Raw genomic sequence first — 20738 nt, 5'->3', positions numbered from 1 at the left:
TATTATAACGTTGTGCGACGAGCGAAAAACCGAGTATATACTCTGTGTGTGGGTGTGTGGGTGGGAGAGACTGACTACGGAGGCAGCAGAAAGATTTGCTGCATCGTGCGTATATTATAATATATACGTACGATGATGATAATAATAATAATAATAATAATATAGTTCTCGCGCATATTATCGAAAACCGCCGACCGGCGCGCAAATGAACTTTTGGCCGACGTAATAAGACGGTCCTGCCGGGCGGAGATGCGTGCTCGGGTTGTATGTGTACTGCGGACCCGCGTCTAGATTCCGCAGTCATGTATTATTCATTACGGTGGGCCGCCACACGCGCCCCCTCCCCACACATAATAATAATATATACGCGTATATGCAGCGAGAAGATTCTTCCGGCGTCTGTCTCGTAAGTAACCGACAGCATCTCCTCCGAGGCCGCCGCTTGGGAATATATTATACATATATATATACGCGCTCGCGGACTCGGGGAGTTATGACGAACGGAATTCATTATCTTACTTGCGGCGGCGGCGGCGGAATTCATAACTCCCGCGACTTTCCCCGCGAGACCAATTGGCGGCGCGGCCCGTACACGTACGCGCCAGTCGTATTGTGTTGTGTTATTATATTATTGTATATACGTACACGTAATAATAATATTAAGCGCGAGCGCGATGCCCTTTTGTTTTAATTCGAAAGTCTCATCTCGTATTCACCAGCCACCGCCGCCGCCGCCGACCGGAAACCGTTAATTATAACACATCCCTCGCTCGACCGCGCGACTCGCGGGGCATATCGTTCTAACCCGTTCGAATATTCGCGCGCGTTACATACATAATTATAATATGGGATTTCGAACGCGATAAGTAGCTAAAATATGCGAAAAATATTACTCGAAGGTCTCTGAAACGCATTACTATTTGAGGAGCTGCCGGAAAATTATGGTTTTTCTTTTTGTTTTTTCAACAGTAACCGCTTAACGGTAATGCAGGGTAAAGTGGAGAAAAAATAAGCTTGGGATCGACTTTATACATTCGTGCCCTCGAAACCTGCAATGACTAATCTCTAATCTAACTCTATCCGGCGCTCTTTATCGACATTTTATAATATCAGGTAAGAATAGATTAAAGTCCAATCTCGAGGGTAGAAAGTCGATCGATCGAAAAAGTTTAGTATAATTTTTGGTCGGAAACACTTAAACTTGTTTTTAAAAACGTAAACATCACAATAAGCCAATATTAAAACAGTCGACCCAAATTTGGACTATATATTTTCACATAAATACATAATTTTAATATGATATGACGGTTGTATACAATATAATATAATATGATAAAAGTAGAATTTAAAATTAAAAAAAAAAGTTTTCTGAAGTAAAAACAACATTAAAATAATCAATATTATAATATATCGGCTATGAAGCAAATTATTGCCTCATCGCGCATCATTTTATATCGTAAGCCGTCGGAAATGAAAAACTACATCGCATCAAAGTCCTAATCCTATATAATATATCGACTTACCAGATCTATGCTTACTTGGCAATTTTTCGAGTTTTTTCGTATTATCCGAAAAATGATTTTAAACAACAGTTTCAAAAACATATGAAATAGAATACACGCGTTATTAATGATTATTTTTTTTGACACAAAAGTTTGAAATTAACTAAAACTTTGAATTCCGTTCAAGTTCACAACGACGATTAACTTTCGAATAATATACACGAGAACGCGTGAACTCATTCTCTCCGAACGCGCTGAATGTGCATAATACATATTATATAGTTTATTGTATATTGCATCTTCTCTATGTGCATATTATATAATATATAACCCTCGCACGCTCGGTCGCCGCTAGTTTGCGATTTATGCATATTATTAGGTACGATCCTTGTAGAAAACTTTCATTTCACGCAATATTATACGCCCTCAAAAATACCGCACGCCGGAAACAGCGTAAAAACCACCTCGAGAACATAATATCTGCAAGCGTATAAGACGCGTATATATGCCATATAACGTATGCGTAGTGTGGATCTTCTTTTGTATACCTACCTAATATAATATGTGAAATATACGCTTTTAAGGAAGTTTTCTGCTAATCTTCCACCCCTATACCGGATGTTCGGTTGTCGTACGTGTATGTATATTGTATATTATACATACTATTCAGATCGGTCGGAGGTAAGTAAATTGTTACCGGAGTACATAATGTGTACAGTATATACTTTAATAAACGGGTGTACGCGTGAAAATAATGGACTGCAAAAAGTAATAATACTAGATATTATAATATTATAGGTATAAATAATGTGATTAATATTGAAACGATGAACTATACCACGCGTGGTAAACGTAAAGCATCAAAACTGCGCCAAACATATTGAACAGAGTACAGCGTGAAAAACAACTACTTGAAAAAGACATTCTATTTTCACTTAATTTTCCTACGATTTTTGAGACCGATTTTTGGTCGCAAAAATAAATAGTCGAGTTCCGTGCGTTTTACGTATGTCGAGATATTTTGTTCAATGATTAGCTTAAGTTAAATTTAATTTTTAATTTTCTACTTATTTACAGAACAATAGAAATTTGTTTCCGGACAAAAACAGAACATGACTTACAGGTCATCACAAATTTTATTGAAATGTATATAGTAGGTAATTGTATAACTATTATAAATTATAATGTACAATGCTATCTAATCTCTCCATTGACGCTTCATAACTGCCCAATACTATTATAATTAAATAGAAAATAGCCTAAATGCAAACATGCGGATTACGCATAAAAAAATAACTTAAATAAGAACTTACATATTTTTAGATTTACAATCGTATAGCACAGTGAAATTTAACAACGATTAACCAGAAATATTTCAACGAAAACCATAATATTTAATTATATATTACTATAGCTATCAACCGCGTGCTCCGCCTCCAGAGATAGTTGTTTGCAAATTTTAGAGCTGTTTCTTTGTCTTATAGTTATTTTTTTCATAAAATACTATAAAGTGTAAGTACATACACAAAATAATAATAATATTTAAGGTGTTTAATTATACAAAATAAATATAGTAATAGGTAATAAAAATAATTTTTTTTTACATTAATGTCATTATTCTTCCACCCGGGAAATATATTATATAATAATATTATAACGTCATTAAATGAATAACAATAATAATGATTATTAAACAACAGCATAAGAAATTGCATTTTGTGGGTTTCGCATTATTATACAGCCAATCAGCGCGCTACTGATTACTATACTACTTTTCTATTGGTTATTATTATTATCAGATGCATTTTAATCTATTTTAAAATTTCAACTATTCGAGTCTCAAGGTTAAGTTTATCAGTCGTAGTTAGAACGCAGTGATCTAAACTTCAAACCCCACAGGACCGTTCAAAGCACCGAACTGTTATCACATATCATATACGTCTACAATAATAACTGATTCATCGTCGATTCTATATACGCATTCTGAGGTTAATCGTGAGCGATTTCTCAACTACTTCAGGTACGCTTTAAACAATTATTTTAATATAATATAATATAATACGTATACGTCAAAATTCAAATTGTGTAGGAGAGGCATAATACTTATTTTTGTAACTTATTATGTTCCCTTTTCGAAATAAATGATAAGTACAGATACACATACTGTTACTAAAGGAACACGTAGATATGTTTCTTTTTCACACCAAATAGTGTGTTTATATATATATACCTAAATAACATATTTTTGTATAAATCTAAAAACGTCAAAATATTGGATACGTTCCCTAACAAAAGTGGTATTAAAACTTTCAGTAAATTGTCTGGTATAACAGAAAAAACTTTATTGACGATATGTTAAACGGTGTAGATTTTTGTGAGTGACCAAAAAATCGGGACTTGCTTTTATAGTAGGATAAATAATTGTATTTCAAATGTGTTCAATTTAAATCGAAAGTTTCGTAGTAATAAAATATTTGATTTTTTTAAAAGTAACATGTTTCTATAGGAAATTATTATTAGATTCTTTTTTTTATAATATTAAAAGATATGAAATAATGGAGTCTTAAAACAATATGTAAAATCATTTAATAATGTATGATAAATTAAAAACCAATTTTACTAAATTAGATAGGTACAGGCTGTACCGTACAGCTAATAGAAACATTTTCATCACAAAAAGAAATATATATAATATATTTTCAAAGGTAACTTTTTGATCAGTGCAAAACAGTTATTGTGTACTTTCCCCTTTTTAACTTGAAATAAACAAAACTCAATTGCGCAAAATTATAATCACTATAGGTGTATAAACAAGTCTGGGTTAAAGTGCCATTAGGTCTCGGAATATCAAACACTTGGTGAGACCCTTTAAGTAGATACTAAAACTTCAAAACAATTTGTTAACTATTTTTACGATTGTAATTTACATCATTTAAAGTAATAAAAAAAAAAATACCAAAAGACATCAAAATAATACTGACAATATTATTATTATTTATTTTTTTCAGTTATATTTAATTATTTAAACAAGAATACTATAGTCATAACAACAATTGAATTACTAAACTATACTTTAAGTGATAGACACTATTGTAAAATATTGTTACTTCATCCCAATACCTACCTACTTAAATACCTAATATCATTTTGTAATTGAAAATATTCATAATATTAATAATAGTTATTGAATGTAATCCAATAATTTAATGTTAATACCATTAGTATTTAGTACTACTAATGTATATAAATAATTTGACTATTTGAATTTTGAACTATAATAATTAGAATGTTTTAATTATTCTTAGTTTTTTTTTTATATATAAATCTCGATCTTCTCGAAAATCTAAATCTTGATAAGTTTTTTTATATCTTTTTACAAAATATTAAAAAAAAAAATCAGAAAAAATCATTTTGTATTTAAAAATTAATAAAATGTTTAATTTTCAACCAAATATTTAAAATACAATGTTTTTTTATAATATTAGTTCATACCGTAACCAAATATCTACAAAATATACCATTATGTTGTATTTGTAGATATTTTGAGTTAAAAATTGATTGAAATTAAATATTCAAATGATGAATAACGATTTTATTTATTTTGTTGTAATTTAATAGGTAGGTAATTGAAATGTATAACGTTTCTAATTATATTTTGTCCATACAATTACATATTAAAATGTGATTAAATTCATATTACAGTTACTTACTTCTCAATTACGGGTTGTTCTTGTAGCTCAACGGTTCCCACCTTTTAAGTTGTGAGGACCAACAATTTTGTAAAAAAATTTTGAAGCCTACTTATAGCACACCATTATACGTATTCATATGCATATAATATATATTATATGCATAATGCATATATATATGAAATAAAACTACATTTAAACGTTGGATACCGTTAATTGTACACTATAGTTAATATTGATTAAATATTATTAAGTATATAACAAAAATATATAAGTAATAATATTATTTAAAATATATATTATATAATATTTAATATGATATGGTTTACGGTCCATGGGTTGGGAACCGCTGTTGTAGTCTATATTCTGTAGGTTACCTACCTACATTATTATTTTAAATTTATGTATTTATGTAAAAAATAAATATTTTCTAGAAATAGAGTAACTCAAAGGACCATATCAACCTTTAGTCTTGTCTTAGGTATCAGTGTATCACTATTTAAGTATATAAGTTATTAGTTTTTACTAATTACCATACGAGTATAATATACTTATAATTTTAATATGTAAATAGAAAATAAGCTATTTAGATAAAAAATGATACTCTGAAAAGAATTTAAGATGTATGGTCTGTTTAATAAGTTATAATAGGCCCTATTATATACATACATAAAATAAACAAATTAATATAAAAAAAAAAAAAAAATTGACAAGTATAAACCTAAACCTTTGATAAATAAACCATATATAGGTACCTATTTAAGGAATAACAATAATTATGAATTAAAAATAGTTTGATTGATGAGTAATCAATTTTTTCATTAAAAAAGTGAAACTTTATACGCGATTGTTTTTGATCTGTATACGACCGCAATTTTATTTTTAAACGTTATAAAATATCTAAACTATTTTATAAATGTATACCTAATAGTAACTTATTTACCATTATCGTGAATTTTTTATCGTAAATTTAAATAAATATTTATAATGGGAATATTTCATTCATTTATATAGAACTTCGAGAATTTTTTATTTAAAGACGTCATCACATTATGTTTCTATCGTATCATATTGATTATCAGACATCTTTATTAATAGCATCGACGGCCAAGTTGAAATTCTAATAAGCTGACTCAAAGGAGTGTAGCCATATTCATTATTTCATTATATTTATGTAATAGAGCTGAACTACAGCAGTTTGTGTACGTTAGTGTTTGTAGGTTATACAATTACAAATCAAATAATGTCTATCATGTCCGACTAAAAGAAGTAATAACTATGGTATATACATATTATATTGTACATCATGTCCGTGAACATGCGGACTTAGTTATGTAATTTATAGGTATAACAATAATTCTTCTTCCGTTATAAAATTACATAAAATAAAAAAATACATAGAAATAGTCAGCAACAGGTCACGCAACCACTTATTCTTACCTAAATTACATAATATTGATGGTCACATTTATAAAACACATATCTAAAGCTAAATATTATATTAAATTGTGGCCAAATGTAGTTGTTATAGCAGTCCTAACTGTAATGCCACTCAACACATAAATTACATACTCAATTAAAACTTTCAGCTTTTAACCACAAGTTATTTTAGCTCAATTCCATACACCAATTTTTGGTAATAATTTTAAAATTTTTTAAAACACGTCGTATAATTTTATTTTATAAATATACCTATAACAAATTCAATCGAGAAAAATAAATAGCTGCCTATACCTATGCAATTTAAAAATGTAAAAACATTGTTAGTATTTATGACGTATAGGCGACCATGATTTAGTAGTTCACGACTTTTATTGAACCATTAAATTAATCAATTTTATATGTAATCTTGTATAAGTATATAATTAAATACAAATAAATTCAATGTTTAATAGCGTAGCTGTTAGTAAAAATAAATTTATAATTATTAAAAAATTAGCAATATATATTATATTAATATTTATAATTATTATGGTCCGTCATGTAATTCTAAAAGTTCAATAAATTATGAAATGTATACGCAATTATTGCATATTAAATAATTTTTGTTTCGTATTGATTTTTATAGCAGTATAGTTATGATAAATAATAATAATAATACTGTTCTCGAAGTTATATTAATTCATCATAATATAAATCGGTGTTAAAAGTCACTGGAAAAATAACAACGGAAGTATGGTAGTTTATATAATATCGCAGCTCTATCTGACGGAAAAGGGTGCGCCGTTTTACAGTTTTTACCGCCCTTCTGTCGTTTCTTTATCGAGCTCACTAAAGAAAACCGTGCCCTCCGTTTTTCTTAGAGTTTTCTTACCCGCTTTTTCTCCACCCTCTTTTACGACGCGGAAAAAGTTAAACTCAAATGCCTTTCACGAGATGTCGCTGATATTTCCAAAAACACAACGAAAAAATTTAATAAAAAAAAAAGAAAACCGTTGTTGACTTTACTCACGTAAGATATATACGTGTGGGCTATGTAAATGTCATGATGCCATATAGTACTTGTCTTACAGTTCATTAAGAAAATATGAGAGTAGGTATCGTATAGTATTATGTAATTTAATATAATTTTTATTTAATTTTTTAAAACGATATTTGTCCAACTAAACAAGTTCTAGTGAGGACACGTCATGATATCTTACGTCTAACAATTAACATAATAAATTGTAACATGCACTATTTTACAGCGTATATTATTGAATAGAAGGATTTAGACTTAAATATAATAACATATTGTTTTTGACAAGTCATAATCAATACAAAATTAACTACAGAAAAATATAATCTATAATTTACAAAATGTCATGAAACAATTGTTAAGTTGATTAATTAAAGTTTTTTAATTTTTTTTTTTTCTTAAGTTGATCTATAAATATTATATTTGCATCGTTTTAAAGTAACTATTTTGATAGACGTAATTTAAATTTTAAAGTTTTTATACAGTATAGAGTAGAGATGGTGTAATTTCGAAAGAAGTCTATGGAATATAAATTGGGCAAATGGCCCGATAAAAGAATATGAAGCTTTATCGGTGGTTTTGCGAGCTTCGGGAACAACGTCGTCCTTCGGACTTATATCGATCGAGAAATAAGGTAAGGTTGTATATTTTATTGATTTATTTACATTTTATTTTAATAGATAACTGCTGTTTTAAAACTGCAGAGCCATATTATATACTCGTAATATAAGCTTTGAGTACATTACTTTTAATAGATCATCATGTACACCTACCCAGTGCTCGACTTGGGCGGGAACGCATGGTAACTTAGCTCCTATACTAGCTTTTGATTTTAATTAGCGTTCTCATACTACATTTTTTAGTTGGTGTTAAATAAACGTTGGAACGCTGTTTTTTTAATTTCTATTTGGGTTTCTATTTTTCAATTTACCAATTCGAGCACTGCGCCTACCTACATATAGTATGTTATAGTATAACACTGCAATAGTGCAATAAGTAATTATACCGCGATATAACTTCTATATTATTGCAACATACACGTAAAAGTGACGATACGTAGTAATCGGTGTGTAGAGATATCGATGGACGTTTACACGATAATATATACCTATAAAGCTATAAGTACGCATTGGTAATGATGACGATACGGTACGTTTGTGAGTGTGTGTAGAAAAGAGAAAAATCGCTAAAGTAACATTCGTCGTGCGGCTATTACTGCGGGCGGCGATCGGGAAACCGCGACGTTTGACTCGATCGTCGGGCACATTGGTACCTACGACCGCAAACGACGTACATTTTATGATAACGCCGTACAGGACGACTTTAGTCCTGCAATATTGATAACACACGTCCGAAGGTATATCCGCTCGTACGTAACACACATTATTGTCGTTCACCGCATATCCACACGATATAATAATACGTGTAAAAGGGTACGCTCAAAGCGATCGCGTGGGTACCTTGACGATTGGTCGTTTGCGGTCGCGTATTCGGGGAGCAGGGGGGGGGGGCAACCGGAGAGGCAGAGAACACGCACATACGCGCGCGCCGGGCCCGCCACCGTCGAGCAGTAGGATACGCCTCTCTAGCGGTCTGCCGCACGCCCTGCCCGGCGCGAATCGACACCGTCGCGGTTGCGGTTTTGCCCGCCGCCACCGTTGTGGTGACGGTCGTCGAGACGGTGGCGGCGGCGGCGGCGGCGGCGGACGAGGCGGAAAAAAGCACTCTACGCGATATTTCGCCGAAATGATTGGCTGCGGTTAACCGCAAACTCCGACCAACCGCCGCAACCCGTCGCCGGCCAACGCCACCTCCGCCGCCGCGGCTGACTTTTTCCGTCGCCGTAAACCGCCGCCGCCGCCCGTAGGAGTAGTGTAACGTGCGGTCGTCCCGCGGCGGTCGCGGTTATATACAACAAAATGCCGCCCACGTAATAACGATATTATATGTATAATATATGAACTGTTAAACGGAGTGTTGTTCGGCCGCGTCAGTGGTGCAGGACACGTCGGCGTCCGAGTTCGTGTCGTCGACGACGGACTTACTCGCTCAAGTCGCGGATAATAAACAATAATGATATCGCGTCTGTGTCGCCGTTTTATATATTTCTCGTATGCGAAAATTGTTGTGAAAATGTGAAATCGCTCCGATGGTGACTTACTACCGTGTAACCTCGGTATCGCGTGCTGTCTGCAGTGGACGACGCAAACGACCGCGACCGAAATCGACGAAACGGTTTATTCCGCTCGTATTATAATGATTGCGTGCGCAAATATATAGGTACCTATATGTGTCGAAACTTGTGTAATTCTCATAATATAATATATTATAGTGCGAGTGTGTAAAAGGTCACTGGTGAACACACTGACCTACAACGACGTCTTGCCGTACACTTATATGTGCGTTATCCGTACAAATTTTTTGATTTTTTTTTCTTTTTTTTTACGTGCGAAAACGAAAAGAACAATCTATTTACCTATACCACGTCGAAGGAATATCGCTTGCAAGCGTACATTAAATTATGTAAGACTCGTGTATTACTCGCATCATAAGGCCGAGTACCTACTGTGTGTAACTTTGTATTCCGTTCCGTGTAAATATAACTAGGTTAACGGTTTTTTTTTTTTTTTAGATTGCATTTGTTATAAGACGGGTGCGATGTCGTCCAAGGCTATCGGTTATATAAGAAACAGTAATTGAAAGAACGCTTCAATTTTTATTTCTCATCCCCAACGCTCTTTCTAAAAAAAAAAAAATTACGTAACGCGTTCAACGAGACGTGTACACCGATGAATCGTTGTTTCAAGTTTTTTAATATATAATACCGCCTCATATAATTGCAATGAAACCTAACTCAAATCGCGGCTGGATTATGGTTGAAAAAGTAATAATGTGCGAGAAGTCCTCTCCAACCATCCGCGATGGCACCGACCGCAAAACAAATTTGATGTCTATAGCTGAAGCGTTAGTCTTATTACAACTGTTGAGACCGATAATAATAATATTTAGGTACGTAACTCATCACAAAGTTTCAACTCGGTGCCCGTTGGACTCGTAGAATATCTTAATCCTACAGTCTTGGCGCCTTAGTGTAAACTTTTACTTTATTTCGTACCCGAATTATCGTCAAACGAAATATAACTGTATAGTACAGTGTTCATTTTGTTATTAAAAATCTTAATCTATAGAATAATTTATCAATCATTTTTCGATGGACTTAGAAATTTTCTTCTATAGTGCATTTATTAAGGATGACATTTTCCCCTCCAGCAATATAATAAATATTTCAATAATAAAAAAACAATATTAAATTACGTATAAAATAAATAAAATAACTATTATAAAAATATGTTTTAGGAATAAAAAAAAAATCAGTCTTTTACAAAACGAATTAATCGTATGTATCGTATTGTATTGTAAATACAATAAATATATTATTTTCGTTCTATTATATTTATTAAAGTTATTTTTTTAAATATAACTTTTTATTACGCAATAGTTCTTTTTATTGTATCAAAGAGACAATAATGATGATCAATCGACATTAAAATATACATATATAATAATTGTATTTATGGAAATATCTGAAAACGTATTACATATTATTTTATTACACATTAAGAAAACATTAACAATTAGACAAAAAAATAGAACAATTATTTGTATTAAAATATGGTGGAAAAAGTCGACCTTATAAATTTCCTATATATTCTATTGCAAATAGTCGTGTGGGAGATTATTCATTTTCCCATATACATATATATAATATAATATAATATATTAACTATATACAGCCACGATATATTGCTTGTATAAATATTGGTATGATATTAGATTGTTTTAACAACAATATTTTTTATTCTTAATACAATATTGTTAACTCGTTGAATAATATGAATAATATCTAACTTGATAGGTACATATATAATACTACCTATATATTGTATATGTCTGAGCAGGTCTTGTTTGGTTATTTAATATTTGTGTAGACCCAAAGAGTCGCGATAGCGGTTATATTGAAGAATATTATAATTTTCAGTAAAAACGTAACGAGCAAGGAGCATCTGGAAGGTCAATAACTTAATTGAATGGGCGGTAGAGTATAAGAAGTGCCGACTATTATTATGAAACGTTTTACCTACCTAATTTTATAATGAAATCGTCGCGTGAAGTCTTCCGATACTTCGGTAGTTTTCTTAACCCGTAATTAAAATAAATGATTTTTCGCAGGGTAAATAAATAAATTTAATGAAACGTCGAAAGTTTTAACCACTTCCACTTGTTCGGAAAATTATATTTATAATGATCTCCCACAAAGTTCAACGGCTCTCGTCTCTATAAAAACTTACCCATAATAATATTCGAAGAAATATTTTAGACGGAGAAAAACAAACCCATTTAAAAGTTTACACCCTCTTGATGGGTTTAGAGTTTTTGGTTTTATTTGTAATAACTAATCACTATTATATAGATAAATGATGGTACGCTACACAAATAATAGAAAATACTATAGAGAATCTATGTTGTTCTAAATTAATGTCGTATAGTATTATCAGTTTAATATTCTTCTACTAGCTATATCGTATAGATTTTTTTTTTGTGGAACTAATATTTTAATTCATTAAAACTATTAGTGTTTTAAAATGAATATTTGTAAGGATAATATTATTTACTAATATAATGTTGGGTTAGGATATAATTCATATTTCATAGAGTAAAATAAAAATTAAAAGACAAATACCTAACATTTTATTAACCATGATTTCACTTGAGATAATTTAAAATCAATAAATTTAATCTCAATAGCTATTGCGATATTTCTGTTACCGATAGTTTATTGATATAATAATATTTTTCTTACTCGTCATATTGACATTTTCATATTAATTATCAATTATAGATTATCGTAATAACCATACCGATATACTATACCTATACCATACGTATTATATTATGAGTTATGATATTGGTGTATAGGTAATAAATATTAAATAACACTAAACAAAATGTATATTAATGTTGGTATGAATTAATTTAATTATGCATTTCATCAAAAATTGTTAGCCAAGATTTTTAAAATATTTAAATAATAATATTAAATTATTTAATACGATTTAGGTACTTTGGGAACATAATAAAATGTTTATTAAAATGCTATGTTCTTTTAATAATTTTTAATAATATAAAGCTCAAAGGGATAATTAATTTACATAATAAATTGTTTTGATCCGAGGGATCTTAAGTTTAACTTAGTTTGTTCAATACACAAAAAAAAGCGATAAAATAATACGCATAAAAATAATTTTTTGTTAAAATTAAGATTTTTTAAACTGTGAATAACATTTTTTCAGCAAATGATTTTAAATATATGATTGTAATGTAGTTATGTTTTCTTGTCTTATTATATATAATTGAATTATTCAGCGGACTGAGTAAAAATAATATATTATTTTAACACTAAGTGATGTGTTTTTTGGGTAAACATTTTCAACACTCGAGGACTAAAATTGTTCATGTTACATTAGAGATTAGAACATAGACAATTTGACAGCTGTTTTCCATAAAACAACATAAATATTTTAAAATATTTTATCAATTAATATATAGAAATATATTTATTAATTAACATATTTTATAAGTAATAGTATATTGTTTTTATGAAATATAAATAATTACTCTATGTATTAGGCACAAATCTGATCTATAGACTATATATTATATTAAAATAATATCTACCTATATTTTATACATAATGGATTTCTGCGATGAGATTAAATTGATTTTATAGAAAGTCCTTTGTTTTCAACAGCTTTTTTTTTTTTTTTTTTTTAACAGATATCATTAAAGTAGGTATGATTTTGGCTGAATTACAGTAGATGTACTCATATCACAGCAATATTATAATTTATAGCCAAACTATTTTAGATTGCTGTTCCTAGAAACTTCAGTTAAAATATAATAATTGATTTAACACGTTCGTATGAGTTACCGCGTCTATAGCGAGGTCTATTATGATCAAAAGTTATCTTTAAAATGCATTAATGTGATGTTAATTAATTTTCATAAATAGTGTCTGTATAATGTTGACATTAAATTAATTTATTCTAATCATATTTTTGTAATGTACATAATATATTATACCGGTTTAGGTTCCATTATAGTTGCATATGCAAAATTGCAAATTTCTCATTCATATACGCTTAAGACGTGAGAAAGTCACCAACGTCTCAAATTCCGTACATTATTATATATACATAACGAGAGAGAGAGAGAAATAGATACCGTATAAAGTAGTTTCGAATATTCGATGAGCCAAATCCTGAACTACAACAACTACTGTACGAGTATGTGTGCTACGAAGACCCTGCTTATGTATTATGTAATCAAATATAGAAGCAAATAGAGTCGGTATAGTTTCAATGTTTAATATTGTTATTATTTATGAGTTGGCCGTTCGCGTGACTTCTTGTTTATAATATATGTGATTTATGACCCTTTGCGTATAAATAAGGGTCGAACATTGTCTGCGATGTAAAACGGCGATTTGCACCCCCTAGACGCACCGAATCTACTTCTCCTCTCTCTTCTTTTTTTTTCAGAATTTTCTTCATATTTTTTCCTCCCCGTCGGTCTCGTATAATATAGTTTCAGCCAGTTTTTAATACGACGCATATTTCCATAATACAATAGTAGCGTTTTGAATGTCAAACAATATTTTCGTATGCGATGTTTGGCGAACCGCGCGGGCGGTTAGAACGAGCGGCGGGAAAAAAAGTCTCTACACTATAATACGGAGTGGCTTAAATATCGGGTGGACGGGGTTGAAGGGTGAGTGTGTGTAAACTAACTCCGTTTTCGACAGAATTTCCGTGCTGTTTTATTTTCATAATTAAAACTGTCGGCAGCGAGTAATAAGCCCGACCGGTGGTGGTGGCGTCGTGGTCGTAACTATTATAGTTATGTGCGCGCTGAGTGTAAGTGCGCGGTGCGCCGGCGGGGTGTAGAGCGGGAGGGTGGCGGCCAGGCGTTGATTTTATTCTTGTCCTCCCGAAATTCCCTTCTCCTTTAAGCCGTTTTCGGCCTTTTATATAATGTAATATACAAGAGCGGCTTATAATTAAATTAATAAACGTTTTCAATGACGGCGTTTACGGCCGAGCAAACGGAACACTGCAGCGAGCGAGGTAGAGCAGAAAAACTCCGCGCCGATTCTTTTCCCGTGGCGCTTTGTCGCCGGGTTATCGCATCTCCAAAAAGTTTCATTCTGCTGTTGCTATAAACTGTAGTAATGAACCGCCCACGCTACGAGCACTGCTACACTGCGTTGTGTTCGTTGGACTACTTGAAATATTAATGAACCAGACAGGCGGGCTAGAGGTGCTTTTAATAATAACCAAAAGACTACCGGTAGATAATAGCATTATAATATTATCATTAATACGTATGTATATATATATATATATATATATGTGTGTGTACGCTCCGAGATGTTGACAAAACGACTTATAACAAAATATATTATCTGCTGCCGTGGTGCAAAATAACGGATTATACTTTTAAATTTTAAATACTAATCCGTTTTATTGTTTTTTTTTTTTTTAAGTAAACAACACGTAGGCATTGTTGAAGTATTTTTTTTTTATCATAATAGTGTCCCTACTTATTGAAAATGTTTAGCTTAAGAATTATAATATAATTTATCTATATTATGTTATATTTGATTATATGATGATTGCAACAAGAAAAAATAACTTTTTTTTTAAAATAAACCAGTTAGTATAATTTCAAATCATGCATTTTTTACCTGCTTTTTAGTAGATAATGAGTGTATTTTATCATTGAGTATATCACTTTAATGGGCGTATAAACTTTTTTTTATTTTTATTCAATTCTTAGTAAATTGTAATTGATCGTAAAACTGCAAAATTATTCAAACAAAAAAAAATTTAAGATTTTTTATGATGCAACTATGTCTGAAAAATCTACAACTTAAAATGCATTAAATATTACTCAGAATTTGAACTGCACATATAATAAAATACTATTTTTCTCTAGATAAAATTAAAAAAATAATAATAATAAGCAATAATAGATATTGATAATCTTCAATAATTATTTTACTAACTAACAAAATTATAAATAGGTATATATGTATAAATAGGTATATTATATATAATCATATTATTTGTTAAAAGAAGACAAATCGTTCATATATATTTGGAAGTTAATAATATTATTTACTGGTGTATACGAGTAGATACAGTACATACGAATTGACAAACTTAGTTAGATATTTTTAAAAAAAATTCTATTTCAAGATATTCAGTATTATAGGTACCTACGCATATATGTTTTATTATTTTCAAATATACGGTGTTTCAAATTAGAATTTGTTCAATACTTTAATAAATTTCATAAAAAAAATTTCTACTAAAAATTGTGTTATAAATGTTATCTTGAGTAACTAGTTTGGATTAGATAATATAATGTTACTTCTCCGAATGTTTCACCGTCAGTCGTGTCATTGGTTTCTGCTAAATTTCGTTTATCCATAAAACATATATCTCTATACCGACGCCCCTCGTAATTTGCCTTTACACGCACTTGTGTTTTGCTTGACTACTACTTGCTGTTATATCGAATATATTATTATATAATATCCAGTCCAGATGATATCGTGAAAGGGGGGCTATTTCGATTGTAAATGTAGCTATATACATATACGAAGAAGGGAGATTTACAATATTGCGATATGTTTTTACTACTTAAATTTAGGGTATATTTTTTTATGATGCACGCCTTTCCGAAAAATAAAGAGAAACACACGAGGGTGTTGTTGGCTAGTAGGTAAGGAAAAAAAAATAAGAAAAAACAGCGTATATGAATAAATGATTGGCCAAAAGATGTATCAGATTTTTCAAAGAACAGAAACTGAATGTTCTCGGATGGGCATTAAATAATTGACGAACTCGTAAAATATGCGGACCGACCCCGTATTTTTTGTAGCGAGAAGATATGTACAAAATGTTTTATCGAAAGGAGTTTTCATTTAAATTAAAAACTCGTTCACTTTTATTATGATCCTTTATAGCCGACCGAAGAATCCGTTTCATCTTCGAATTTTAAAGGGGAAGCTATCATACTTTCTATTTCAATACAAATATATTAAAGGCGTAGACCGAATAAAATTAATCAAATTTTTTTTTTTTTTTTTATTATTATTATTGTTTAATATATATATATATTATATATAATACACACCAAAGTATTAGAATTGGAAGTGCATTTGGTCCATGTTAAGTGTACAGAGTTGATGTCTTACTATAGCTGAAAATATCAAAACAAATTTAAGTTGTTAATTTAATATCTAAGGTTTGTTCAAAACTATGAGTATAATGAATTATTAATTAATAATTATGGGTACAGGTATTACGAAGTCTATACGTAAAAATATGACAACTATTTTACAGAAATATTATAATAATAATAATACTTATAGGTAGATAAGTGAATTATTTATTTAATTTTGAGCTTTTTGACAGTTTTGAAATATTAATAATGTTTTAAAATTGAGAGTGAATATGACTACAAATTTTCGAAAAGTCTTAAAGTCACAGTCACTGAGTAGTAATAATAAAATTTTACCATCCTCAAATAAAATGTAACTACGGTCGTACTGTATACCACTTTTTACATAAATATATATTATTATAATATACGAGTACAATATTTTGTATACATTTATAATATATACACTGTACAGTATATATACTATATTAAAATTATGTCACCCTTTAAAATGGACCGCGTGTTTCCCTTTACGCAAGAAAAAATCTAATAAAAAAATATGTGAAAGCGTTCAGGAAATGAGTTCTGAGCTGGTTCATATTTATTATTGACAGCAAGAACAAAAACAAAAAAATGCTCTTGTTCTGAACTCCGGGAAACGCATTTATAACAAAAGGGTACGTAAAAACACTCTTAGCAATGGCACTCCTTAACGGGAAAAAATTCATTTTCACATTTTTTCCCGTTTTGTTCTGTTTCCTCCGTTGTTGTTTTATCGTTTTTTGTGTATATACCCTTCACACTGAGGGTGAAAATTAATGGAGGTTATTTCCTACGCGAAATCATTCGGCACCGTTTACCAATTCGATCTAATGAAGTAGCTGGAATCTGATGGTTTTTATTTTATATATATATAACATATATATATATATATAAATAAAATAATATCGCTTTGTTCATTATCTTTTGGATACCTTATAGTTTAATTCTATGTTCTTTGGGCAGATACTCTAAGCGTAACTGAAAAAAAATTCTTTATGATACAAATTGAAAACTTTATTATAGAATTCTGATGAAAATGTGTTGGAAAAATTATAAATTTTTCAATATGACCGTGTGCCTTTTGGTTGTATCTACGGCACCTTATCCTCCCCTTGAATTTTGTACTGTTTATAACCAACAACGTTTTATTATGTATTTTTTTTTTTTTTTTTTTATTTGCTCTACCTAATATAAATGCCTTAAGTACTGAACCATAAAAATAACGAGCTTCTTTTGCTTTTAATTAAACCGCGCCCAGCCGCTAAAAACCACCTTTTCTACTCACTATATATTATATAGGGTTCGTTGATTAAATTTTTTTTCATTATCGACTCGGTTTATATGCAAAAAAATCGATAAAAATATTACTCAAGAAAACGCCGTTGCTCCGCATCAACACATTATGCGAAAAACTACGTACCGAAGTACTGCACGAAAATGCTAATATAGGTATCGCGTTAATGTTCGTTTTAATAAATGCACGTGTATATGGATTTGGACCTCGAACATAACATTTCTGGAACACGTCATTTAAACCAATAAAATATGTTTATTTTTCTACTTAGGTATGTTGTACAATATATATATTCATACAAAATGCGTGTGTAAAATATATGTTTACTGCACGACCAGTGACCACATTGTGGGATGATGACCATTGACCATGGTTATATATAATGTTCTGTATACCTTTTTTTTCAAGTGGTCGTCCCGATTCTCGACTACACCCCGCTGTGACTTCTGGTATTTTCCGCTCTGTAATTGTTCCCGGTTCTATCATCGATTTAACTGACCATAATATTATTCCGCTATACTAAGACCATAATAATATATTACTATTATAGTGATTCTACGCAGAATTGTTGATCGTTTAACTTCATAATAGATTAACGACCCTCTTGACGTGATGCAATGTGGTCGACACCTATTATATTAATAAATGGAAAATCGGGGAGTATAAATATTATTTTTAAAACTGTCAAACGTGTTTATAGTGTTTTCTGATGAGCCGATGTACACGTGTTGTATTTATGGTCATATTTAATATACGAGTATTAAAATGTACATAATAACAGTTATGTTTGAATAAAACGTACCTAATCGATGTTTCGTGTGGGCCGATATAAAATGTTTGAACTGTGTCTGATGTGTAGCAACACAAGAGCATCTCATAAATAACTGCAGGCATTTGATAGTTTTTATAAAAACCGAGGGTTTTCGTAAGATAAAATGTATATGTTTTTAATGACTTATGTGTAGCGTCATTTCTCTTTGAAATCGCATCGATTATGTTTCCTTTTAATTATAAACCACTGGTGGTACGGAAGAAGGAATATGATTAATACTTTTTTATTATAAACATAGATATAAATAGCCGATATTCGTTTTTGGTTCCGGGGGCGAAAAGATAAATGGAAAAGACGGTGGAAGAAAGCACGAAAAAAAAAATAATAATAAACGAAATCACATGATTAAAAACCGTTTCATAAAGTGGCAAAAGAAGGGCGCCCATTGTGTGTGCCAAGTGCGGATGATGTAGGAAAAATTGTTTGCGCCGGGTGCTGCGTCAGGTGGTGGGTGCGCAGGGAACGGGCTGAGATGGCTGGGGAAGTAATTTAAGCTGCTGAAAGAAAATGACGCGAGAGGGGGCGAAGTCGCGTGAAAAAAATAGAATGGAAAATTGAGTGTGTGAGAGAGAGAGAGAGAGAGAGTAAGAGAGAATGAGAAAATGAGAGACAAAAGTAACGGAGAAAAAGATTCAGTTTGTCGAGAAGCTAAAAATGAATCGGTATAAAGGGTGGAAAATAAACTGCGTATACCCAACATGATAACAGTGGCTGGCCCCTTGTTATAATCGGACCTTAACGACTTCGGTTCCCTCCTTAAAATAATAATAATAATAATAATAGTAATAAAAAAAAGTGTGTATAACAAATCTTTTGACGTTGTTTTCCAGTGTTGTTGCTTTTTTTTTTATTTCCTTCCTTTTATTTAACTCGTTGCTTATAATATTATTTGCGTGCGTGTCGTATATTATTGTCGTCAAACGCATAATATATCGTTTCTTTAACCGTATAGGTATCGTTATAAGTTTATAATTTGTAAGGGCAGAGGTATAAATAAATGGTATCATCAAAATAACGTGTTAAGAAATAATAGATTATTTAATTGAAATAATGATATTTGTGATTTGTATAAAACAATAATTTTGTACACAAAAAATATTATATTTTGGTCTATACTATATTTTATATACATATTAGCACATCAATAATTTATTCAATATAAGTAATAACAAAAGTAAAATTAATTACTATACAGTGTGATACAATACTATATTATACGTTTTTATGTATATTATATACTAACTAAATAAATATTAATAACAATAATAAATAATATGGTCCATTAAAATGTTTTTAGGCCGACATTCAACACAATAAAAACTATATTCCCAATATAAAAAGTTAATATGTATTCTTACATAACTAAAATAATAATAATTTACTTTTATAATAAGTTGTTCATAAAATGGTAAATTTTAGTATATTTCATGAGCAAAGATGTTCAAGAAGTTGTTAATAATATAATGTATTAATGTGGTTTGAATTTTAAATTAGACGATTGCTCCTGTTAAAATAATGTTGTACCGACTTCACTAAATAGATGGTGAAACATATTATGTTTTAACAAGCTACTTTCAAGAATAATAAGTATCAAGAGTTCTACATGGAATATTATATAACGTATAATAAATTA

General features: G+C 30.5%; 1 long non-coding RNA gene across 1 annotated transcript in view; it reads left to right on the top strand.

Moving 5' to 3' along the window:
- The first annotated feature begins 9511 nt into the window (after positions 1–9511).
- Positions 9512–20738, top strand: part of LOC126551506 (uncharacterized) — a 102888-nt gene continuing 91661 nt past the window's right edge. The window contains exons 1-2 of the long non-coding RNA XR_007605416.1: positions 9512–10216; positions 10282–10658. This is a non-coding gene — a long non-coding RNA (uncharacterized LOC126551506). The remainder of the gene's footprint in view (positions 10217–10281; positions 10659–20738) is intronic.

This window comes from Aphis gossypii, chromosome 3 (genome assembly GCF_020184175.1).
Source record: "Aphis gossypii isolate Hap1 chromosome 3, ASM2018417v2, whole genome shotgun sequence".
Lineage (NCBI taxonomy): Eukaryota > Metazoa > Arthropoda > Insecta > Hemiptera > Aphididae > Aphis > Aphis gossypii.
Note: the sequence above shows the minus strand (reverse complement) of the source record. Positions and strands in the feature narration are given on the sequence as shown.